The sequence below is a fragment of the Triticum urartu genome, chromosome 7 (genome assembly GCF_003073215.2).
Source record: "Triticum urartu cultivar G1812 chromosome 7, Tu2.1, whole genome shotgun sequence".
Taxonomy (NCBI): domain Eukaryota; kingdom Viridiplantae; phylum Streptophyta; class Magnoliopsida; order Poales; family Poaceae; genus Triticum; species Triticum urartu.
This window is the reverse complement of record NC_053028.1, coordinates 122,335,773-122,362,941: the sequence shown is the minus strand read 5'-3', so window position 1 is coordinate 122,362,941 and position 27,169 is coordinate 122,335,773. Positions and strand designations below refer to the sequence as shown.

The 27,169-nt window shown below is 43.7% G+C and overlaps 1 pseudogene; it reads left to right on the top strand.

The window, feature by feature from the left end:
• LOC125518531 overlaps positions 1-27,169 on the top strand; it is a 58,083-nt pseudogene that overhangs the window by 11,166 nt on the left and 19,748 nt on the right.

Sequence of the window (27,169 nt, the reverse complement as noted above, 5' to 3'; positions counted from 1 at the left end):
ATCCACATAATCAGCCTTGCACACACTTTGGAGAATCTTCTTAATAATTGCCTTAGGATTTGCTGTTGCACTTTTCTCCATTAGTGTATCATACCTATGTTCTGTACATGCCCATGCGCAAGGCCACATTGGTACGTCTCCAACGTATCTATAATTTTTGATTGCTCCATGCTATTATATATTCTGTTTTGGATGTTTAATGGGCTTATTTATACACTTTTATATTATTTTTGGGACTAACCTATTAACCGGAGGCCCAGCCCAAATTGTCGTTTTTTGCCTATTTCAGTGTTTCACAGAAAAAGAATATCAAACGGAGTCCAAACGGAATGAAACCTTCGGGAGCGTGATTTTTGGAAAAAAAAATGTGATCCAGAGGACTTGGAGTGGACGTCAAGCAACCAATGAGGAAGCCACGAGGCAGGGGGCACGCCTACCCCCTGGGCGCGCCCTCCACCCTCATGGGCCCCTCATGGCTCCTCCGACCTACTTCTTCCCCCTATATATACCTACGTACCCTGAAAACATCGGAGAGCACCACGATAACCTAATTCCACCGCCGCAACCTTCTATACCAGTGAGATCCCATCTTGGGGCCTTTTCCGGTGCTCCGCCGGAGGGGGCATTGATCACGGAGGGCTTCTACATCAACACCATAGCCTCTCCGATGATGTGTGAGTAGCTTACCTCAGACCTTCGGTCCATAGTTATTAGCTAGATGGCTTCTTCTCTCTCTTTGGATATCAATACAAAGCTCTCCTCGATTCTCTTGGAGATCTATTCGATGTAATCTTCTTTTGCGGTGTGTTTGTCGAGATCTGATGAATTGTGGGCTTATGACCAAGATTATCTATTGACAATATTTGAATCTTCTTTGAATTCTTTTATGTATGATTGGTTATCTTTGCAAGTCTCTTCGAATTTTCAGTTTGGTTTGGCCTACTAGATTGATCTTTCTTGCAATGGGAGAAGTGCCTAGCTTTGGATTCAATCTTGCGGTGCTCGATCCCAGTGACAGAAAGGGAAACGACACGTATTGTATTGTTGCCATCGAGGATAAAAAGATGGAGTTTATATCATATTGCATGAGTTTATCCCTCTACATCATGTCATCTTTCTTAAAGCATTACTCCGTTCTTATGAACTTAATACTCTAGATGCATGCTGGATAGCGGTCGATGTGTGGAGTAATAGTAGTAGATACATGCAGGAGTCGGTCTACTTGTCACGGACGTGATTCCTATATACATGATCATACCTAGATATTCTCATAACTATGCTCAATTCTATCAATTGCTTGACAGTAATTTGTTCACCCACCGTAATACTTATGCTATCTTGAGAGAAGCCACTAGTGAAACCTATGGCCCTGGGTCTATCTTCCATCATATTAATTTCCCGTCAACTAGCTATTTCTGGCACCATTTATTTTGCAATCTTTGCTTTCAATCTACATCATAAAAATACCAAAAGTATTTATCTTATTATTATTATCTCTATCATATCTCACTCTTGCAAGTGGACATGAAGGAATTGAAAACCCCTTTGTCGCATTGGTTGTGAGGTTCTTATTTGTTTGTGTAGGTACGAGGTGGCTCGCGCGTGGTCTCCTACTGGATTGATACCTTGGTTCCCAAAAACTAAGGGAAATACTTACGCTGCTTTGCTGCGTCACCCTTTCTGCTACCTCTTGAGCACTGCGTTGGTTTTCCCCGAAGAGGAAGGGATGATGCAGCAAAGTAGCGTAAGTATTTCCCTCAGTTTTTGAGAACCAAGGTATCAATCCAGTAGGAGGCTACGCGCGAGTCCCTCGCACCTGCACAAAACAAATAAATCCTCGCAACCAACGCAAATAGGGGTTGTCAACCCCTATAGGGCCACTTACGAGAGTGAGATCTGATAGATATGATAAGATAATATTTTTGGTATTTTTATGATAAAAGATGCAAAGTAGGCAAAGGAAATAGCAAAGGAAATAACTAAGTAGTAGGAGATCAATATGATAAAGATAGACCCGGGGGCCATAGGTTTCACTAGTGGCTTCTCTCAAGAGCATAAGTATTCTATGGTGGGTGATCAAATTACCATTGAGCAATTGACATAATTGAGCATAGTTATGAGAATATCTAGGTATGATCATGTATATAGGCATCACATCCGAGACAAGTAGACCGACTCCTGCCTGCATCTACTACTATTACTCCACTCATCGACCGCTATCCAGCATGCATCTAGAGTATTAAGTTAAAAACAGAGTGACGCCTTAAGCAAGATGACATGATGTAGAGGGATACACTCATGCAATATGAAGAAAACCCCATCTTGTTATCCTCGATGGCAAAAATACAATACGTGCCTTGTTGCCCTTACTGTCACCGGGAAACTACACCGCAAGATTGAACCCAAAGCTAAGCACTTCTCCCATTGCAAGAAAGATCAATCTAGCAGGCCAAACCAAACTGATAATTCGAAGAGACTTGCAAAGATAACCAATCATACATAAAATAATTCAAAGAAGATTCAAATATTATTCATAGATAGACTTGATCATAAACCCACAATTCATCGGTCTCAACAAACACACCGCAAAAAGAAGATTACATCGAATATATCTCCACAAGAGAGGGGGAGAACATTGTATTGAGATCCAAAAAGAGAGAAGAAGCCATCTAGTTACTAACTATGGACCCGTAGGTCTGAGGTAAACTACTCACACTTCATTGGAGGGGCTATGGTGTTGATGTAGAAGCCCTCCGTGATCGATGCCCCCTCCGGCGGAGCTCCGGAACAGGCCCCAAGATGGGATCTCGTGGATACATAAAGTTACGGCGGTGGAATTAGGGTTTTGGCTCCTGTTCTGAACGTTTGGGGGTACGTGGATATATATATATAGGTGGAAGGAGTACGTCAGTGGAGCAACAAGGGGGCCACAAGGGTGGAGGGCGCGCCTGGTGGGGGTGGGCGCGCCCCCCTACCTCGTGGCCTCCTGTTTTATTTCTTGACGTAGGGTCCAAGTCTCCCGAGTCTTGTTCGTTGAGAAAATCACGTTCCCGAAGGTTTCATTCCATTAGGACACCGTTTGATATTCCTTTTCTTCGAAACCCTAAAACAGGCAAAAACAACAATTCTGGGCTGGGCCTCCGGTTAATAGGTTAGTCCCAAAAATAGTATAAAAGTGGATAATAAAGCCCAATAATGTCCAAAACAGTAGATAATATAGCATGGAGCAATCAAAAATTATAGATACGTTGGAGACGTATCAAGCATCCCCAAGCTTAATTCCTGCTCGTCCTCGAGTAGGTAAATGATAAAAATAGAATTTTTGATGCGGAGTGCTACTTGGCATAATTTTAATGCAATTCTTCTTAATTGTGGTATGAATATTCATATCTGAAAGATCCAAGACAAAAGTCAGTATTGACATAAAAATAATAATAATTCAAGCATACTAACAAAGCAATTATGTCTTCTCAAAATAACATGGCCAAAGAAAGTTCATCCCTACAAAATCATATGGTTTAGTCATGTTTCATTTTCGTCACACAAGAATGCTCTCATCATGCACAACCCCGATGACAAGCCAAGCAATTGTTTCGTACTTTAGTAATCTCAAACCTATAAACTTTCACTCAATATGTGAGCGCGAGCCATGGACATAGCACTATGGGTGGAATAGAATATAATGAGGAGGGTTATGTGGAGAAGACAAAAAAGGATAAAGTCTCACATCAATGAGGCTAATCAATGGGCTATGGAGATGCCCAGCGATTGATGTTAATGCAAGGAGTAGGGATTGTCATGCAACGGATGCACTAGAGCTATAAATGTACGAAAGCTCAACAAAAGAAACTAAGTGGGTGTGCATCCAACTTGCTTGCTCACGAAGACCTAGGGCACTTGAGGAGGCCCATTGTTGGAATATACAAGCCAAGTTCTATAATGAAAAATTCCCACTAGTATATGAAAGTGACAAAACAAGAGACTCTCTAACATGAAGATTATGGTGCTACTGTGAAGCACAAGTGTGGCAAAGGATAGTAACATTGTCCCTTCTCTCTTTTTCTCTCATTTTTTGTGGCCTTTCTCTTCTTTTTATGGCCTTTCTCTTTTTTATGGCCTTTCTTTTTTATGGCCTTTCTCCTTTTTTTTATATTCCTAACTTGGGACAATGCTCTAGAAAATGATGATCATCACACTTCTATTTATTTACAACTCAATGATTACAACTCGATACTAGAACAAAAGATGACTCTATATGAATGCCTCCGGCGGTGTACGGGATATGCAATGGACCAAGAGTGACATGTATGAAAGAATTGTGAACGGTGGCTTTGCCACAAATACTATGTCAACTACATGATCATGCTAAGCAATATGAAAATGATGAATGTGTCATGATGAACGGAATGATGGAAAGTTGCATGGCAATATATCTCGAAATGGCTATGGAAATGCCATAATAGGTAGGTATGGTGGCTGTTTTGAGGAAGATATAAGGAGGTTTATGTGTGAAAGAGTGTATCATATCACGGGGTTTGGATGCACCGGCGAAGTTTGCGCCAACTCTCAATGTGAGAAAGGGCAATGCACGGTACCAAAGATGCTAGCAAGGATGGAAGGGTGAGAGTGCGTATAATCCATGGAATCAACATTAGTCATAAAGAACTCACATACTTATTGCAAAAATCTACATGTCATCAAAAACCTCGGTACTACGCACATACTCCTAGGGGGATAGATTGGTAGGAAAAGACCATCGCTCGTCCCCGACCGCCACTCATAAGGAAGACAATCAAATAACACCTCATGTTTCAAATTTGTTGCATAACGTTTACCATACGTGCATGCTACGGGACTTGCAAACTTCAACACAAGCATTTCTCAATTTCACAACTAATCAACTAGCATGACTTTGATATTGTTACCTCCATATCTCAAAACAATCATCAAGCATCAAACTTCTCTTAGTATTCAAAACACTCTTAAGAAAATTTTACTAATCTTGAATACCTAGCATATTAGGATTTTAAGCAAATTACCATGATATTAAGACTCTCAAAATAATCTAAGTGAAGCATGAGAGATCAATAGTTTCTATAAAACAAATCCACCACCGTGCTCTAAAAGATATAAGTGAAGTACTAGAGCAAAACTATATAACTAAAAAGATATAAGCGAAGCACATAGAGTATTCTAACAAATTCCAAATCATATATGGCTCTCTCAAAAGGCGTGTACAGCAAGGATGATTGTGGTAAACTAACAAGCAAAGACTCAAATCATACAAGACGCTCCAAGCAAAACACATATCATGTGGCGAATAAAAATATAGCTCCAAGTAAAGTTACCGATAGAAGTAGACGAAAGAGGGGATGCCTTCCGGGGCATCCCCATGCTTTGGCTTTTAGGTTTCCTTAGATTATCTTGGGGGTGCCATGGGCATCCCCAAGCTTAGGCTCTTGCCACTCGTTGTTCCATAATACATCAAATCTTTACCCAAAACTTGAAAACTTCACAACACAAAACTTAAAGTAGAAAATCTCGTGAGCTCCGTTAGCGAAACAAAATAAAATATCACTTCAAGGTACTGTAATGAACTCATTCTTTATTTATATTGGTGTTATACCTACTGTATTCCAACTTCTCTATGGTTTATAAACTATTTTACTAGCCATAGATTCATCAAAATAAGCAAACAACACAAGAAAAACAGAATCTGTCAAAAACACAACAGCCTGTAGTAATCTGTAGCTAGCGCAAGATCTGGAACCCCAAAAATACTAAAATAAATTGCTGGACGTGAGGAATTTATCTATTAATCATCTTCAAAAATAATTAACTAAATATCACTTTTCAAATAAAAATGGAAGTAGTTTTCGTGAGCGCTAAAGTTTCTGTTTTTTTACAGCAAGTTCAACAAGACTTTCCCCAAGTATTCCCAACGGTTCTACTTGGCACAAACACTAATTAAACACAAAAAACACAACCAAAACAGAGGCTATATAAATTATTTATTACTAAACAGGAGCAAAAAGCAAGGAATAAAAATAAAATTGGGTTGCCTCCCAACAAGCGCTATCGTTTAACGCCCCTAGCTAGGCATAACAAGCAAGAATAGATCTAGGTATTGCCATCTTTGGTTTTCAACTTCTTAGCGGAATCAAGCTCAAATCCGGGAGGTTCTTTACGTTTCCCTTCATATTCTGAAATTTTTAGATCTAATGAATCCAACCGCTTATTGCAAAGGGTAATCAACATATTCATGCGGTGAATATTTCCACTAATGTCTTAAGAGGTTCAAGAGATTTCTGCAAGATTTTAGTAACTTCACAAATTTTTTCAAAAACTTGTGTCTCTTCCTGAGTAGGATGAGGCCCCTTTTGTTGAGGTAGTGTTCCCACTATACCTTCTATAATTTCAAGTGCGATATGGGGATCGATTTCAATAAAATTGCCTTTGGCAACGCAATCAAGAGTTGTCTATGAGACATATTTAATCCAACATAAAAATTGCGAAGCAAAATTCTCAGGTTTATTTCAGAGGTACAATTACAATAAGACTCCATTATTCTCAACCAGGCATCTTTTAAGTTTCTCCTAGTCTCTGTTTAAAGTGAAAGATTTCGAACTCAGGAGTCAACAGAGAAGATAAGGGACTAGCCATAACGAGAAGCAAACAAACTAACACACAAGCAAACAGAAAGCAAGCGGGCAAAAAGAGGAAAATAGAGAAAGAGAGGGAGGATAGAGAGAGAGGGCGAATAAAATGGAAAGGGTGAAGTGGGGGAGAGGAAAATGAGAGGCAAATGGCAAATAATGTAATGCGGGAGATAAGGGTATGTGATGGGTACTTGGTATGTTGACTTTTGCGTAGACCTCCCCGGCAACGGCGCCAGAAATCCTTCTTGCTACCTCTTGAGCACTGCGTTGGTTTTCCCCGAAGAGGAAGGGATGATGCAGCAAAGTAGCGTAAGTATTTCCCTCAGTTTTTGAGAACCAAGGTATCAATCCAGTAGGAGGCTACGCGCGAGTCCCTCGCACCTGCACAAAACAAATAAATCCTCGCAACCAACGCAAATAGGGGTTGTCAACCCCTATAGGGCCACTTACGAGAGTGAGATCTGATAGATATGATAAGATAATATTTTTGGTATTTTTATGATAAAAGATGCAAAGTAGGCAAAGTAAATAGCAAAGGAAAGAACTAAGTAGTAGGAGATCAATATGATAAAGATAGACCCGGGGGCCATAGGTTTCACTAGTGGCTTCTCTCAAGAGCATAAGTATTCTATGGTGGGTGATAAATTACCATTGAGCAATTGACATAATTGAGCATAGTTATGAGAATATCTAGGTATGATCATGTATATAGGCATCACGTCCGAGACAAGTAGACCGACTCCTGCCTGCATCTACTACTATTACTCCACTCATCGACCGCTATCCAGCATGCATCTAGAGTATTAAGTTAAAAACAGAGTGACGCCTTAAGCAAGATGACATGATGTAGAGGGATACACTCATGCAGTATGAAGAAAACCCCATATTGTTATCCTCGATGGCAACAATACAATACGTGCCTTGTTGCCCTTACTGTCACCGGGAAACTACACCGCAAGATTGAACCCAAAGCTAAGCACTTCTCCCATTGCAAGAAAGATCAATCTAGTAGGACAAACCAAACTGATAATTCGAAGAGACTTGCAAATATAACCAATCATACATAAAAGAATTCAAAGAAGATTCAAATATTATTCATAGATAGACTTGATCATAAACCCACAATTCATCGGTCTCAACAAACACACCGCAAAAAGAAGATTACATCGAATAGATCTCCACAAGAGAGGGGGAGAACATTGTATTGAGATCCAAAAAGAGAGAAGAAGCCATCTAGCTTCTAACTATGGGCCCGTAGGTCTGAGGTAAACTACTCACACTTCATCGGAGGGGCTATGGTGTTGATGTAGAAGCCCTCCGTGATCGATGCCCCCTCCGGTGGAGCTCCGGAACAGGCCCCAAGATGGGATCTCGTGGATACAGAAAGTTACGGTGGTGGAATTGGGGTTTTGGCTCCTGTTCTGATCGTTTGGGGGTACGTGGATATATATAGGAGGAAGGAGTATGTTGGTGGAGCAACAGGGGGCCCATGAGCGTGGAGGGCGCGCCTGGTGGGGGTGGGCGCACCCCCTACCTCGTGGCCTCCTGTTTTATTTCTTGACGTAGCTTCCAAGTCTCCCGGGTCTTGTTCGTTGAGAAAATCACATTCCCGAAGGTTTCATTCGTTTGGACTCCGTTTGATATTCATTTTCTTCGAAACCCTAAAACAGGCAAAAACAGCAATTCTGGGTTGGGCCTCCGGTTAATAGGTTAGTCCCAAAAATAGTATAAAAGTGGATAATAAAGCCCAATAATGTCCAAAACAGTAGATGATATAGCATGGAGCACTCAAAAATTATAGATACGTTGGAGACGTATCACTTTCCTCTTCAAGGGAAAACCAACGCATGCTCAAGAGGTAGCAAGAAGGATTTCTGGCACCGTTGCCGGGGAGATCTACGCCAACTCAAGACATACCAAGTACCCATCACAACTCTTATCCTTCACATTACATTATTTGCCATTTGCCTCTCATTTTCCTCTCCCCCACTTCACCCTTGCCATTTTATTCGCTCTCTTTTCCTTTCGTCCTCTCCTTCCGTTCGCTTTTCTTCTTCTTTTCGCTTGTTTGCTTGTGTGTTGGATTGCTTGCTTGTCACGATGGTTCAAGATAATACTAAATTGTGTGAATTTTCCAATACCAACAATAATGATTTTATTAGCACTCCAATTGCTCCTCTTACCGATGCTGAATCTTGTGAAATTAATACTGCTTTGTTGAATCTTGTCATGAAAGATCCGTTTTCTGGCTTTCCTAGTGAAGATGCCGCTACCCATCTAAACAACTTTGTTGATTTGTGTGATATGCAAAATAAGAAAGATGTGGATAATGATATTGTTAAACTTAAGCTATTTCCGTTTTCGCTTAGAGATCGTGCTAAAGCTTGGTTTTCGTCTTTGTCTAAAAAATAGTATTGATTCATGGAATAGGTGCAAAGATGCTTTTATGTCTAAGTATTTTCCTCCCGCTAAGATCATCTCTCTTAGAAACAATATTATGAATTTTAAGCAACTTGATCATGAACATGTTGCACAATCTTGGGAGAGGATGAAATTAATGATACGTAATTGCCCTACACATGGATTGAATTTATGGATGATTATACAAAAAATTATGTCGGGTTGAATTTTGCTTCTAGAAATCTTTTAGATTCGGTCACGGGAGGCACTTTTATGGAAATCACTTTAGGAGAAGCTACTAAAATCCTAGATAATATTATGGTTAATTATTCTCAATGGCACACCGAAAGATCTACTAGTAAAAAGTTCATGCGAATGGAGAGGTTAATGTTTTGAGTGGAAAGATGGATGAACTTATGAAATTGTTTGCTAATAAGAGTGCTCCTACTGATCCTAATGATATGCCTTTGTCTACTTTGATTGAGAATAATAATGAATCTATGGATGTGAATTTTGTTGGTAGGAACAATTTTGGTAACAACGCGTATAGATGTAATTTTAATTCTAGGCCGTTTCCTAGTAATTCCTCTAATAATTATGGTAATTCCTACGACAATTCTTATGGAAATTATAATAAGATGCCCTCTGATTTCGAGTATTAAATAATTTATAAGTTCGCAAAAGAGTTTCAATGCTTTGATTGAAGAAAAATTGCTTAAGATTGATGAGTTGGCTAGGAACGTGGATGGAATTTCTCATGATGTTGATTCTTTGAAACTTAGATCTATTCCACCTAAGCATGATATCAATGAGTCTCTCAAAGCCATGAGAATTTCCATTGATGAGTGCAAAGAAAGAACCGCTAGGATGCGTGCTAAGAAAGATTTCTTTGTGAAGGCGTGTTCTTCTAGTTTTTATGAGAATAAAGATGAAGATCTAAAAGTAATTTATGTGTCCCCTATTAAATCCTTGTTTTGCAATATTAATCTTGATAATGATGGGACTGGAGATGAGTCAACTTTAGTTATAAGGCATCCCAAAAATTCGGAGTTTTTAGATCTTGATGCAAAATTTGGTAAAAGTGGGATTGAAGAGGTTAAAACTCTAGATAGAAATGAACCCACTATCTTGGATTTCAAGGAATTTAATTATTATAATTGCTCTTTGATAGATTGTATTTCTTTGTTGCAATCCGTGCTAAATTCTCCTCATGCTTATAGTCAAAATAAAGCTTTTACTAAACATATCGTTGATGCTTTGAAGCAATCTTATGAAGAAAAACTTGAGTTGGAAGTTTCTATCCCTAGAAAACTTTATGGTTAGTGGGAACCTACAATTAAAACAAAAATTAAAGATCATGAATGCTATGCTTTGTGTGATTTGGGTGCTAGTGTTTCCACGATCCCAAAAACTTTGTGTGATTTGCTAGGTTTCCGTGAATTTGATGATTATTCTTTAAACTTGCACCTTGCGGATTCCACTATTAAAAAACCTATGGGAAGAATTAATGATGTTCTTATTGTTGCAAATAGGAATTTTGTGCCCGTATATTTCATTCTTCTTGATATAGATTGCAATCCTTCATGTCCTATTATTCTTGGTAGACCTTTTCTTAGAACGATTGGTGCAATTATTGATATGAAGGAAGGGAATATTAGATTCTAATTTCCGTTAAGGAAAGGCATGGAACACTTCCCTAGAAAGAAAATTAAATTACCATATGAATCTATTATGAGAGCCACTTATGGATTGCCTACCAAAGATGGCAATACCTAGATATATCTTCGCTCTTATGCCTAACTAGGGGCGTTAAACGATAGCGCTTGTTGGGAGGTAACCCAATTTTGTTTTTATTCCTTACTTTTTGCTCCTGTTTAGTAATAAATAATTTATCTAGCCTCTGTTTTGGTTGTTTTTTTGTGTTTAATTAGTGTTTGTGCCAAGTAGAACCATTGGGAAGACTTGGGGAAAATCTTTTTGATCTTGCTGTAAAAAACAGGAAGTTTAGTGCTCGCGAGAATTTCTGCCATTTTTTATAGGAGAGTGCTATTTAGTTAATTCTTTTTGCAGATGATTAATAGATAAATTCCTCACATCCAGCAATTTAGTTTAGAATTTTTTGGTTTCTGTTGGGGATATTAAACCGGGCGGAGGCACCGGGAACAGGAGCACCGGTTCAACCGCGCACGATGGACCCGCCTCGCCAGAACAACGTGGTGCCACATTATGTACCAACACCTCTCGGGCATTATTCCAACCCATTGGACAATATTGTGGTCGCCGCTTCACGTCTGGCAGCCCTCCCAACCGACGGCGAGTCACCAGTTGCGGTGGAAGCACGTCGGGCCAGGGATCTCCTTCAAACAGCGCTAAATCAACAGCAGGCATATTCACACAGTCGTGAGAGGATTCATTCCACTCCCCGTCCAAGCCGGAGCTATAGCAGACACATGGAGGACGAACCGGTTGTGTCCAGCAGTGCACGTCGCCGAAATTCACCACGAGGAAACAACCCGGCAGGGGGAGGTGCTAATGCGCAGGATGTTGTGGACCATGGCCGCGCGCGTCGGGGGGCCGAGTTAGCAGCTCGACACGGAGCACGACAACATAATCTGGTTCACCCTACCGCTTCAGTAGAGCCAGGTGTGGTGTTCAGTTCCTTAGGGGTGCCGTGTCTCACCCCCGCTTTGCTTAATGTGAGACTGCCCAAGGACTTCAAGGGACCTCGCAAGGTACCAAATTACACCGCCGATTTGCAACCAGAGGCGTGGGTGGAAGGCTATGAGATGGCAATGGGGATGTTAGATGTGGATGAGGCAGTGTGTGCTAAATATTTCACCATGATGTTGGAAGGAACAGCTCGTACTTGGTTGAAGAGCTTACCAACCAACTCTGTCGGATCATGGACTGAATTGAAGCACCGGTTTATCCAGAACTTCAAAGATACTTGTAAGCAGCCAATGTTAATCATGGATCTGGCCGCTTGTGTCCAAGAGGAAGGGGAGTCCACAACCCATTAGGTCAAACGGGTCTCAGCGATTTTGCACTCATCAAATCGTATCAATGCAGACACCGTAGTGTTTACATTAGAGGGCAATTGACGTTTCCTGCCGCTCAAACAGAAATTAGGAAGGCTCAAACGTCACTGCAACGATATGTCAACGCTCATGGCCGCTTTGGTTAAGTATGCCGATTCAGATAATACCAAGGACCCGGATTCAGAGGAGGACAAATCGGGGAAAGGGAAAAAGAACGGCAACGCCAAGGGTCAGCAACATAATCCGGCAAGCCATGGGAACAGCGGTAAGCGCAAGGCCGACAGCAGCTTGGACTTTGTTGCTAACACCAATGCTCAGGAGAATGGCCAGCGCCGTAAGGGCAAGCAGCCCCAGAGGGGTGGAGTTTCAGGCCCCAATTTGGAGCGCATGTTAAATCAGCCCTGTCCAAAGCATGGATCAAAGGAGAAGCCAGCGTCACATCTTTGGAAGGCTTGTTATATCATGCGGATTTCAAGAATTCCAATATGTTCCAGTATGATAATGGCCCGCTCGGCGGTTCAGGAGGTGGTTTCCACGGGCCGGGTTACGGAGGTGGTGGTTCTAGTTCAGGGTTTCAAGGCAACCAAACCGGACACATCAATCAAGGGCACCAAGGCAACCAGGGAGGTTACAACCATCAGGGGAATCAGCAGCAACAGCAGCAGTCGGGTTACCAGAGCAATCCCAAGCAGCTAAATAGCGGGCAATATCATGTTTTCACTACTAGTTTGTGTAAGCGTGATCAGAAGCTTCACAAAAGGGTGGTAAACTCTGTTGAACCGGCAGTGCCTCAGTATTTACGCTGGTCAGAGCAACCCATTTTATGGAGTAGAGAGGATCACCCACCCCGGGTTGATAATCCGGGTCACTTGGCCCTGGTGGTAGCCCCACAAGTTGGGGGTTACAAGTTTACTAAAGTGCTCATGGATGGGGGAAGCAGTATCAACATTCTATATTATGACACATTCCGCCGTATGGGGTTGACAGATAAGAATCTTAAACCATCAAATATGGTCTTTCATGGGGTGGTGCCTGGTAAGTCTGCATATCCTGTTGGCAAGATAGCCTTAGAGGTAGCTTTTGGAGATGATTATGACTCAAGGTCAGAAACATTGATGTTTGAGGTGGTAAAGATCAAAAGTCCGTACCACGCCTTGTTTGGATGGCCGGATTATGCTAAATTCATGGCGAGGCCATGCTATGTTTATCTACAGCTTAAAATGCCAGGTCATAAGGGGACTATCACAGTACATGGAAGCAGAAAGATCGCTTTGGAGTGTGAGGAAGGTGATGCGGCTTATGCTGAGTCGGTTTGTGCCACGGAAGAATTGAAATTTTATAAGGAGCAAGTTGATCCGGCAGATATGACCTCTTTGAAAAAGCCGACTACAGAGCATGATCCGGCGTTGAAGTTCAAATCGGCTACAAATACTAAGATGGTTGACTTTGTTCCTGGCGATTCATCCAAACAGTTCAGCATCAGTGCTAACCTGGATCCCAAATAGGAAAGCGCGCTCATCGAGTTCATCCGTGAGAATCGGGACATCTTTGCATGGAAACCTTCTGACATGCCAGGTGTACTGAGGGAACTCGCTGAGCACAGACTCAACATTGATCCTAAGTTTAAACCGGTCCGGTAGTTTCTCCGCCGCTTCAATGAAGAAAGGCGTAAGGCTATCGGTGAAGAGGTAGCCCGTTTGTTGGCCGCAGGGTTTATTGTAGAGGTCTTTCATCCAGAGTTGTTGGCTAATCCGGTGCTGGTTCTCAAGAAAAATGGCAATTGGCGTATGTGTGTGGATTACACAGATTTAAACAAGGCTTTCCCTACAGACCCCTTTGCTCTCTCTCGCATTGATCAGATAATTGATGCTACAGCAGGTTGTGACTGTTTGTGTTTTCTGGATGCGTATTCTGGTTATCATCAGATCAAGATGGCAGTTAAGGACCAGGAGAAGACAACTTTGATAACTCCCTTTGGAGCCTTCTGCTATGTTCCATGCCTTTTGGACTCAAGAGTGCCCAGGCAACTTACCAGCGATGTGTTCAGAATTGCCTTCATATGCAAATTGGGCGCAATGTTCATGCATATGTGGATGACATTGTGGTAAAGTCCAGAAAGGAGGAGACATTGATAGATGATTTGAGAGAAACCTTTGACAATCTCCGGGTTTACAATATGATGCTCAATCCGGAGAAGTGTGTCTTTGGTGTCCCGGCAGGCAAGCTCTTGGGTTTTCTGGTGTCAAACAAAGGCATTGAGGCTAATCCGGAAAAGATTGCAGCAATTACATCCTTGGCTAAACCGGCGTGTATCAATGGTGTTCAACGTCTGGCCGGCCGGATTACAGCCTTGACCCGGTTTATCAGTCGCCTTGGAGAGAAGGCCATCCCTTTATATCAGATGCTCAAGAAAACAGATAACTTTGTTTGGAGCGAGGTAGATGATAAAGCGTTCGAGGATCTGAAGAGGCAGCTAGCTGAACCGCCTGTGCTTGCAGCGCCGATCAATAAAGTGCCGTTATTACTATATGTGGCTACTAATGCCCAGGCTATTAGCGTAGCCATTGTGGTAGAGCGCAAGGAGCTTGGCAAGGAATATCCGGTTCAACGGCCGGTTTATTATATCTGCGAGGTGCTCATTGAGTCAAAGCAGAGGTATCCGCATTGGCAGAAGCTGGTGTATGGAGTGTTTATGGCAAGCTGAAAGCTTAAACATTATTTTCAGGGCCATCCCATCACAGTGGTCAGTTCAGCTCCTCTGGGCGATATCATTCAAAACATAGAAGCAACTGGCCGGATTGCCAAGTAGGCCATTGAGCTTGGACCTCATGGGCTCAAATATATACCCCGCATAGCGATCAAATCCCAGGAACTCGTGGACTTCATCAATGATTGTACAGAGTTACAGGCGCCTGAAGAGAAACCAGATAATACATATTGGACTATTCATTTTGATGGGTCCAGGCAGTTGGAGGGCTCGGGGGCTGGAGTCATACTAACTTCCCCATGAGGTGACAAGTTTTGTTATGTCCTCCGTTTAATGTTCCCTTATACTAACAATGCAGCTGAATATGAGGCTTTGCTCCACGGTCTTCGGATGGCTAAGGAGATGAATTTAAGCCGAGTTAAATGCTTCGGCGATTCAGATCTAGTGGCGCAACAGGTGTCTGGCACTTGGGATTCTAAGGACCCACTCATGGCTGCATATCAGCGAGAGGTGGACACAGTGGCTGGTCACTTTAAGGGTTATCAGGTGGACCATATAGACTGGCGGAAGAATGAAGCAGCAGACGCTTTAAGTTGTCTTGGTTCCCAGCGTAAACCAGTCCCGCCCAATGTCTTTCTTGATGTATTGCATAATCCGTCAGTCAAGGTGCCAACCGAAGAAGATTTGGCTATTCCTGATCCGGAGGCTCAGTTGGTGGCAGCTCTGCATGCCATACCGGATCGGACAATCCCCTATCTGGCTTACATGAACCAGGGCGAGTTACCAGACGATGAAACGTTGGCCCGACAGATAATCCAGCGTTCCAAGTCCATGACCATACTCAGTGGGGAGTTACATCGCTACAGCGTTTCAGGAGCAATTCAGCGTTGTGTTTCTCCTCAAGAAGGTTGTGAGATTTTGCGAGAAATCCACGAAGGGGACTGCGGTCACCACGCCGGTTCAAAGTCTTTGGTGGCTAAAGCTTTTCGCCACGGTTTTTACTGGTTGACGGCGCATGCTGATGCGGAAGATTTAGTCAAGAGATGTGACGGGTGTCAAAAATTCGCCCGCCGTGCGCACATTCCGGCTCAAGAGTTGCGGATGATTCCAATTACGTGGCCGTTTGTGACTTGGGGGCTTGATATGGTTGGACCCTTCAAGCGATCCAAGGACAAAAAGACCCATCTATTAGTAGCAGTTGATAAATTCACCAAATGGGTGGAGGCAGAGCCAATCAGCAAGTGTGATGCATCCACAGCGGTTCAATTCATCAAAAAGGTGATATTCCGGTTTGGCTTTCCACACAGCATTATAACTGATAATGGTACTAACCTGTCAAAAGGGGAGATGGAAGAATTTTGTCAACGTGAGCACATCCGGCTTGATCTAGCATCGGTGGCTCACCCCCAGTCTAATGGTCAAGCAGAGAGGGCAAATCAGGAAATTCTACGAGGTATCAAACCCAGGCTTATGGTTCCCTTAAAGCGGACGCCGGGTTGTTGGGTTGAGGAGCTACCTTCTGTGTTATGGAGCATCAACACCACACCCAATAGATCTAAGGGTTACACACCTTTCTTCATGGTCTATGGAGCGGAGGCAGTTCTTCCTAGTGTTGGGGAACGTAGTAATTTCAAAAAAATTCCTACGCACACGCAAGATCATGGTGATGCATAGCAACGAGAGGGGAGAGTGTGATCTACATACCCTTGTAGACCGACAGTGGAAGCGTTGTGACAACGCGGTTGATGTAGTCATACGTCTTCACGATCCGACCGATCCAAGCACCGTTACTCCGGCACCTCTGAGTTCTTGGCACACCTTCAGTTCGATGACGATCCCCGTGCTCCGATCCAGCAAAGCGTCGGGGAGGAGTTCCGTCAGCACGACGGCGTGGTGACGATCTTGATGTTCTACCGTCGCAGGGCTTCGCCTAAGCACCGCTACAATATGACCGAGGTGGAATATGGTGGAGGGGGGCACCGCACACGGCTAAGGAACGATCACGAAGATCAACTTGTGTGTCTAGAGGTGCCCCCCTGCCCCCGTATATAAAGGAGCAAGGGGGAGGGGGCGGCCGACCTAGGAGGGGGCGCGCCAAGGGGAGTCCTACTCCCACCGGGAGTAGGACTCCTTCCTTCCTTGTTGGAGTAGGAGAAGGGGAAAGAGGGGGAGAGGAAGAAGGAAAAGGGGGCTGCGCCCCTTGTCCAATTCGGACCAGAGGGGGTGCGCAGGCCTCCTTCCTTTTGGCCTCTCTCCTCTATTCCCGTATGGCCCAATAAGGCCCATATACTCCCCGGCGAATTCCCGTAACTCTCCGGTACTACGAAAAATACCCGAATCACTCGGAACCTTTCCGATGTCCGAATATAGTCGTCCAATATATCGATCTTTACGTCTCGACCATTTCGAGACTCCTCGTCATGTTCTGGATCTCATCCGGGACTCCGAACTCCTTCGGTACATCAAAACTCATAAACTCATAATATAACTGTCATCGAAACCTTAAGCGTGCGGACCCTACGGTTCGAGAACAATGTAGACATGACCGAGACACGTCTCCGGTCAATAACCAATAGCGGGACCTGGATGCCCATATTAGCTCCTACATATTCTACGAAGATCTTTATCGGTCAGACCGCATAACAACATACGTTGTTCCCTTTGTCATCGGTATGTTACTTGCCCGAGATTCGATCGTCGGTATCCAATACCTAGTTCAATCTCGTTACCGGCAAGTCTCTTTACTCATTCCGTAATACATCATCCCGCAACTAACTCATTAGTTGCAATGCTTGCAAGGCTTCAGTGATGTGCATTACCGAGAGGGCCCAGAGATACCTCTCCGACAATCGGAGTGACAAATCCTAATCTCGAAATACGCCAACCCAACATGTACCTTTGGAGACACCTGTAGAGCTCCTTTATAATCACCCAGTTATGTTGTGGCGTTTGGTAGCACACAAAGTGTTCCTCCGGCAAACGGGAGTTGCATAATCTCATAGTCGTAGGAACATGTATAAGTCATGAAGAAAGCAATAGTAACATACTAAACGATCGGGTGCTAAGCTAATGGAATGGGTCATGTCAATCAGATCATTCAACTAATGATGTGATCCTATTAATCAAATGACAACTCTTTGTCCATGGTTAGGAAACATAACCATCTTTGATTAACGAGCTAGTCAAGTAGAGGCATACTAGTGACACTCCGTTTGTCTATGTATTCACACATGTATTATGTTTCCTGTTAATACAATTCTAGCATGAATAATAAACTTTTATCATGATATAAGGAAATAAATAATAACTTTATTATTGCCTCTAGGGCATATTTCCTTCACCTAGTGACATCCGTCACTACTCGCCCCGTGTGACAGCTTATGTTGAAGCTGATAATGAGAAGGCACGTCAAGATTCTCTGGACCTGTTGGATGAAGAGTGTGATCTGGCCGCAGCACGATCGGCGATTTATCAACAAGATCTCCAACATTATCACAGCCGCCGGGTTAAAACCAGAACCTTTCAATAAGGCGATTTGGTGCTCCGGCTCATCCAGGATCAGACTGATATGCACAAGTTATCCCCACCTTGGGAAGGACCCTTTATGGTCAGCAAAAATCTACACAACGGATCTTACTACCTCATTGATGTTCGAGAGCATAAAGACTCACGTCAATCGGAGGAGGAGACCAAGCGGCCATGGAACATAGCTCTCCTTCGGCCTTACTATACTTGAAGCCATAGGCTCTTCATCTGTACATATTTATGATAGTGTATATATTATATAATAAACCGGAGACTCCGGTTAAGCGGGGTATCTGTTCTTTTTACATCATGTGTATGCTATATGAGTTTACTAACAAAGCGGAGTTTTTTAATCCGGTCTTAGCAGTTGCACGGGTATAAAGAAAATCACTAGGGGGCTTGGTCATATTTGAACTACAGCTACACCTCTTGATCGGTTTTGAAACCACGAAGGGATATCACTAGGGGGCTTGGTTGTTATCACACCATAGCTACACCTCTTGATAGGCATTTAGGCCACAAAAGAAAAATATGTGGAGCCAAAGAGAGTGTTGCACAAAGCACAAACTCAAACATGGGCACACACTGAGCACAACTCACAAAGTTACTTGGGGGCTCTTTTTGCAAAGCAACAAAGAGTTTGAAAGGACCCTTGTAATTGGCTATCAAGCCACGGCTTGGAAGCCTGGTGTATTCACCTAAAAACCTGGGTTAACCTGCCTTCATCAAGTAAGCCACTCCTGTCCAGGTAATCCTGGTATGACCCATGGAACGTTTGACATGTCAATCTTTTATAGACCCTGAACTTGTCAAAGTTAAAAGGATGATTGGTTAATTGGAGGCCCATCTTAAAAGGCTTTGTTAAATGGTTTAACTCAGAGGCCTGGCAGCCCATGAAAAGCCTCGATTTGGAGCCTGGCAGCTCATAAAAAGCCTTGTATATTTTCCTTTTTGAGTTTTATTTGTTGAAATTCATCAGTCTTTTTTGATAAACCGGCGTCCTTGACCCGGCTTGCTTTTCAACTGCAAGTTGTTGGCACATGATCAGTTATAAACCGGTGTTTATTGACCCGGTCTGGTTTGACTAAATAACCAGTGTTATAAAGAAAACCCGGTAGTTTTCCCGGTCCGGTTTAGTATATAGACCGGCATTACAGAGATGGGGTTATCAACATTCCGGATGGGTATTAACACCTTTGCCATATACACCGTTGGTCAAGCAATGAGGTATGTTATGTATATTGCTTTTTGTACAAACACTTTGATTATTTCATCTATGTACTGTACACTTCTTGGACATAATGACCCGTCTAGCGGTAAATCGCTAGAAACTTTTAAGTTGTTGAACCCAGGAACACAATTCATCATGGGTTATGCATAAATATATCCCAAAAGGTGGCACAAGTTGTCATGAGGCATTACAAAACATGCTCGATGGCATGGCAAATAACGGAGTTTTGGCTATCCTATTACAAGAAGCTTTCAAAGCGGCTCCAATGGCATAATTGTTTTTCACAAGATCGGCACACGATGGCCAGTAAACCGGCGACCGGCTTAGGACGCTTCGTCTGGACGGTTTGATGGTTGAGGGTCAGTTGGTGTGGGCACTTCTTCATCCCTCCCCAGACACTGGAAATCAACCATCGACCAATCGATTCCAGTTAAAGCTTGAAATACTGCTTCCTCATGGATAAGATTGGAGGGGTTAATATCAGGAGCATAAGTGTGCTTACGAATCGGAGGCACAAGTTCTTCAACTTCATGAATGTCGGTTGGCTGTCTTTTCCCTTCAGCATCATAAACCGGTTGAAAATGGGACAAGTCTGTATCATCGGCCAGTTTGCTGGCTACTAGTCGCATCTGTTTGGTCAGCCGCCGGAGGTCATCATTATTAAAGTTTGAACCGTCTTCCTTCACACCTAGGTGTCCTTTAATGATATCCTCCGCTTCAAGATCTGGAATCCAGGCTTTGGCTCGAATAAGTGCGGTTAAAGCTCCTGACCTGGCAGCTGCTTTCTTCAATTCGGCAATACGGGCTGGTAACATGGCCAATTTCTCAAGTTTTTCCTTAATCAAGGTTGGGGCCGGTTTGTTATAAGCTGCCGTACAAATAGCCCGCTGAGAGCCAGAGTACAGCTGTTCAACCAATGTATATGCCGCTTTGAGCTTCATCCGCATGTCTGTACCAAGATGAGCAATCTAAGTACCTACCAAAGATTTGTATCAACGTTCCGGCCAGTGATAAGGTTCATTGACTTACGCAAAACACATAAGCAGACACTTACCAAAGATAGCAGAAGTAATAGCATTGATTTGCCGTTTTAAACCAGCTAGTTCATCTGCAACTGGCTTTAGGGCTGCTTCGGCGACTTCAGCTCTTTTGGGTAAACCGCTCTTTTGGTGAAATCTTCCTTCAGCTTTTCCATTACGGCCAGGGCTTGGGTCTGCTCCTCTTTGGCTTTTGCAGCCTCTGCTTGTTGTGACTTCACATTTTCTTGCAAGTCAGAGTTTCGAGCATCTTTGCTTCTCAGTTCAGCCTGCAACGCTGAAGGCATATTAAGAAACAGGTTATATATGTTCTAAGTACAAAGCGTATAACAAGTTATGCACTTCATACTTGGGGGCTAATGCATGTTCGCTCTAAAGTGCTGCATTTTATACAAGTCTCCAGAACAATACGAGCATTATACTGGACACTTGGGGGCTAATGTGCGTCTGTTCTAAAGTGGATGCATGGATTAAAACCCGGATTAACTTGCCCAGTTAAACCGGCCTTTGGGAGTTATGCTACACAAGGTTATCTAATTGTTAAAAGATGAGTCTTGGTTACAAAGACTCGGTTTACGATTAACATCATAAAACGGCCCTTGGGGGCTACTTGGGCTACTGTTTCAGCTATGAGTCAATAAACAAAGGGAGACGAATTTACCTCATATCGCTCTTTCATCAAGTTTACCAAACCGGCTTCATAGTCCCGGTATGAGTGCAGACGGTTCAAGAAGCCAGAGTGAAGCTCTTCAGTGTTGAAATGAGCATAGCTTGATAAATCACTGCTCCACTTGCCTTTTTCCTTAGCAGCTTGCTCTTCTTTGGCACTATGTTGAGCCAAGATGACGGGATGGCCAGGAGAGCTATGGCCCATTCCAGTAATGATAACATCATCTCCTTGACCTTCAGTAGGTTTTGCTGGTGACAATGGAGTATCAGCATTTCTCACCGGACTAGTCCGGTTTGGCTCTGCCGGTTCAACGTCAGGTGCGGCAGGTTCAGCGTCAGCTAGTTCATCGGTGTTTTCGCCTTGAAGGGGCGGTTCACCAGTGGCAGCTTCAGGATGAAGGCCCTCCAGTTCATAAGTTTGTTCCGGTTCACCTCTGGGTTCTTCTTCAAAAGTGGCCGGGTCTTCGGGCGGATTGGTGACCCGAGCTTTCTTGCTGGGTTTGGCTTTGGCCCTGCAAACAAAAATATAAAAGGATTAATATCTTATTCAAGTTCTATGATGCATTGAAGGAAAAGGTTTTACAACTTACCCGGCCACAGTTTTCAGAGGAGGGAGTTGAGTTGCAGTTGACTCGCCAGATGATGAGGGAGGTGTCACTTGATAATTTGAATCGGATGGATTAAGAGGTTGTCTGAAATAACCTGCCTTGGGGTAAGAATGGTCAGGAGAAGGGGAGACCTCAGACCGGCGCTTCTGAACCGGGGTGTCAGGTAAACTGGCTGAAGTGACCTGTTGGCCACTGTGCCGGGTTGTCCGGCGAGCTTCATGCTGCTGAGTCTTCAAAATAAATGTTGGATCCAAGTGAGCAAGAGGGTGGGAAAAGCTTACTTTCCGGACTGCTTGGCGGGTTTTTTGTGTTGGCATAGAGTCTGAACCGGAGGAAAGGGTAATTACCTCTACATCATCAGCTTGACTGCCTTCTACGCCCCCCTGAGGAATATCATTGTTAATGAGATGCATGAAAAGAGAGCCAAGTGAGTCAAGTTCTACCTCAACTTCCGGATCATCAGTGTCGTCATCAAGCTCCATGTTGATCCGGTAAGCCGTTTTCTGTTTTGACGTCCGTTTGACAGCTTTGGTTTTGGGGCGAGATGGTTTGACCACTTTGTCCCCAGTTGGCTTTACCGCTTTTTCTATGGTTTTCTATTTCCAGAAGGGGTCATCACCCTATACATACATACACAGAAGAAGGATTATAGGTTGCACAAGATAAAAACATTAGAGATGAAAAGGAAGTACAATGCTTACAGCAGGCGGTTTGTTCTTGGCATAGAAGGGACTCAAACCGGTTTGACTACAGACCAGCTCCGATTCATTCAAATCTTTTTTACGCCTTCAGTAACTTCTTCCTGGGAGAGTTGAAGGTTGCAATGGCGTTGAGGATCGTCAACCTCACCGGTATACTCACACATTAAACCGGGACGCCGGCTTAGAGGCAAGATGCTCCAAGATATCCAACAACGCACGAAATCCACGCATGTTAAACCATTGGCCATAAAGGCCCGGAGTTTGGCGAGTTGAGGGACATATTATGCCCTTTCGGCGGAGCTCAAGCATTGCGGCATCGGATGGGTATTGGAAAGCCGGTGATCACGAAAGCCTGGAAGGGGATTTTCGTCTTCAGGCAAAGTATCTCTGCAATAAAACCAAGTTTGGTTCCATTCCTTTGGGTGGCTGTGATGTTTGGCATGAGGAAACTCAACTTCTTTCCACTTTTGAATCGAAACACCACCAAGTTCTGTGTTCGGGCCATTTACAAACTCTGTGCGCCGGTTTAAGTGAAAGAAATCCCGGAACAGTTCTGCAGTTGGTTCTTCCTGTAAGTATGCTTCACAGAAGACCTGGAAGTTGCATAGGTTGGATACTGAATTTGGCCCAATATCTTGGGGATGGAGTTGGAAATTGGCAAGCACATCCCGGTAAAACTTTGATCCTAGCGGTTTGAAGCCACGGTTTATGTGGTCAACAAAGACCGCCACCTCACCCTGCCTTGGGGTCAGAGGATTTTTTGTTCCTGGAACTCGCCATTTAATTTCAGTTTTCTTAGGCAAGGAGCCGATGCTAACCATCTCATTCAGCTGAGTTTCAGTAACCCGGGAATGAGCCCAGTTGCAAGTAGTGAATTGTTTGGCCATTGTGAAACAAACAAGCTGAAAATGAAAGGTCGGTTTATAAATCACGCATGATGATATGCAAGATACAATGGAGTAAGAAACGTACTGATATGCGAAATGGCATAAACTGGAGACCAATGCAATAAGGGAAAAAAGGTAATACTAGGACAGGGGTACTCAGACACTGTTAAACCGGAGTATAACTATAAAGGTAAAGGGCTCCTCCGGTTTATCAGAGGGCTAATGGTATAGATTGATTATGCAAAGTTAAACCGCCTAGGTTGGCATGAGGAGAAACAGATTTCACAGAGACATATGAAAATATCATATCTAAGGTAAGACAGAAAAACAAAAAATATTTTGACCTAAAAAGGGGGTAAGACTCGAAATAGTTTATGAAGGACTACATCAGCTTTTGCGCATAAGGATCTATGGTGGTAATAGAAGATTAGCCACGGCAAGGGATACGATAAGTGCGAAGCATTCATCTACAGGCCAAGGAAGAACAGCACCAAAAGCTCCGATGAACTTCAAAAACCGCGAAGAACAGGGAAACCCTAATGGATCTAGAAAGGAAGGGGGAAGGACTTACTGCGGCCGCAGAAGCAGCAGAGGTGTGCTGCAGAACTCTGGTGCGAACAGGTCGATGCAGCGGCCGACGGTGAAGCAGAGGCGAGGCTTGGCGATGACGGCGGCGCTTAGGTGCGAAGACGCCGCGAGGAAGAAGAAAGGAGGAAAGGAGAGCATAAAAGAAAATAAAGGGGTCCTCTACCCCTATTTATAAGGTGAAGCAATAAAACGGCAAGTGCGGGAATCGAGGAGCCCAAAAATGGATAAGTTAATAAGGGTGTCGCCTCGGTGACTGAATACACATTAAATGAAGGTAATCTTCGACATCAACGGATGGATGACGTCAAGGCAGTTTATCATAATCTTGAAGTATGATGTCACGGCGGTTTACAAGATCAAGGTGAAGATATGAGGGAGGAATTTTCTAAGTGTAGAAGATTGACATGAACAAGTTCAAACCAATCTGGGGCCTAATGTTGGGGATATTACTACTGGAGGTAAACCGGCCTTATGTAGCCGGGTTAACTCCTTGAAGATTAGAAGCCTATGAAGATGCAAGGATGGTGGCGCTTCACGAAGGCCCAAGTCCCAAAGGCGGGTTAAAGCCTGTAAATGTAAACCGACCTAGTCATGTAACTTGTATTGTAAGATAGGAAGGATAGAGACCGAACCGGACACGTTTATGATCCGGCTTCAGGACTCTATAGCCCGGCGGGCGTCAACCTATGTATATAAAGGGACGAACCGGCAGCGGTTTAGGGACAGACAACAACTCGAGAGCCAGACAATGCGGATTCGCTCCCTGGACTTCGAAACCCTAGCAATACCAATCACAACTAGACGTAGGCTTTTACCTTCCTTGAAGGGGCCGAACTAGTATAAAAACTCCACGCGTCCCCTTGTCCGGTTTAACCCCTTTAAGCTAACTCGTAGCGATGGCTCCACGATTAAGTCCTTTCACAAGGACATCTGCCGTGACAAACCCATGACAGTTTCCATAAGTAGGCGAAACCTACAGATTACTATAGACTGTTCTGTTTTTGACAGATTCTGTTTTTCGTGTGTTGTTTGCTTATTTTGATGAATCTATGGCTAGTAGTGGAATTTATAAACCATAGAGAAGTTGTAATATAGTAGGTTTAACACCAATATAAATAAAGAATGAGTTCATTACAGTACCTTGAAGTGGTGTTTTATTTTCTTTCGCTAACAGAGCTCACGAGATTTTCTGTTAAGTTTTGTGTTGTGAAGTTTTCAAGTTTTGGGTAAAGATTTCATGGATTATGGAACAAGGAGTGGCAAGAGCCTAAGCTTGGGGATGCCCAAGGCACCCCAAGGTAAAATCCAAGGACACCAAAAAGCCTAAGCTTGGGGATGCCCCAGAAGGCATCCCCTCTTTTGTCTTCGTCTATCGGTAACTTTACTTGGAGCTATATTTTTATTCACCACATGATATGTTTTTGCTTGGAGCGTCTTGTATGATTCGAGTCTTTGCTTTTTAGTTTACCACAATCATACTTGCTGTACACACGTTCTGAGAGAGACACATGATATGTCTCCATCGTATCTACTTTTCCAAACACTTTTGCCCTTGTTTTGGACTCTAACTTGCATGATTTGAATGGAACTAGCCCGGATTGGCGCTGTTTTTAGCAGAATTGCCATGGTGTTATATATGTGCAGAAACAAAAGTTCTCAGAATGACCTGAAACTCCACGGAGATTATTTTTGGAAATAATAAAAAATACTGGCAAAAGATCAAGACCAGGGGGCCCACACCCTAGCCATGAGGGTGGGGGTGTGCCTGCCCCCTTGTAACACCCCGGATGTAACTTTCCCTATTTGTACTCCAACTCTTGCCGTTTCCGGCGTTAAGTTATATTTATTTCTCGGGTTCGGGTCTTTGTCTCCATGTGTTGTTTTCGTTTACATGCATCTCATATCATGTCATCATGTGCATTGCATTTGCATACGTGTTCATCTCATGCATTCGAGCATTTTCCCCGTTGTCCGTTTTGCATTCCGGCGCTTCGTTCTCCTCTGGTGGTCATTTCTAGCTTTCTTTCGTGTGTGAGGATTAAACATTTCCGGATTGGACTGAGACTTGCCAAGCGGCCTTGGTTTACCACCGGTAGACAGCCTGTCAAGTTTCGTATCAATTGGACTTCGTTTGGTACTCCAACGATTAACCGAGGGACCGCGCCTCTCCGCCAGCCGGTGGCCGCCGCCCCACGCCCGAGCCGGCTCCGCCGTGCTCCTCCTCGCCACCCCCGGCCACCGCCTCCTCCGGCGCCGACCTCGCCGCCTGCCGACGCCGGCAAGTCCCCGGCGAGCTCCTCCCCAGTCTGGCCGCCACTGTTCCGGCGAACCCCGGCGAGCTCCTCGGGAAGCGTACTGGATCTGAGATCTAGAAGGAGGCGGTTGACTTTCTCTCCCGAACCCTAGTTTTTCGGGCATACTTTGACCAGTGATAACTCCGCATCTGTAGCTCCGTTTTGGACATATAGTATATCAAAATGTTCGTCTCGACGAGTACATCATTTCATTCCATTGCATAATTTTCATTTGAGTTCATCTTGATGCTCAAAATTCTGTTAGAAGGAGGCTTCGTGAGTTAATTGTCAGATCTGCTAGTTCATCTTAGACTTTTGTCATTTTTTGCCATGATTATTGTGTGCATGATATGCCTGTGAGTCCTTCATATGTTTTGTTAAGCATTTTGTCTTCTTTCCAGAGGTGCAACCCATGCATTTTTAGGATGTGTGTGGTGACTTGTGCAAGCTTGCAAAGTGAGGCACCCGGTAAATCTGTTTTCAGGGAAGTCTGGGATTATTTAGTTCATGATGCCATATGTTCAGCTTGTTTCCTAGTGATTCGTGCCTCTTTTGAGGATGGTCAGTAAAGGAGTTTTGTTAATCATGTTATGCTCTATCCATCCATGTCTTTGTTTGAAATTATGGAGCACCCTAGCTTGAGTCAATCGAGCTCTACTTTTGCTTCGTTGTGAATCTGGGCAGATCGTCAACTCGTTTGCGATTTTGCCGGCGTTGTTGTAGTTGATCCGTGCATGCTATGCCATTGTTCTTGCCATGTCTAGCTAGCATTTTGTGCCTTCTTATTGGATGTATTCTTGCCTTGCCATGACTTGCACCGTAGTG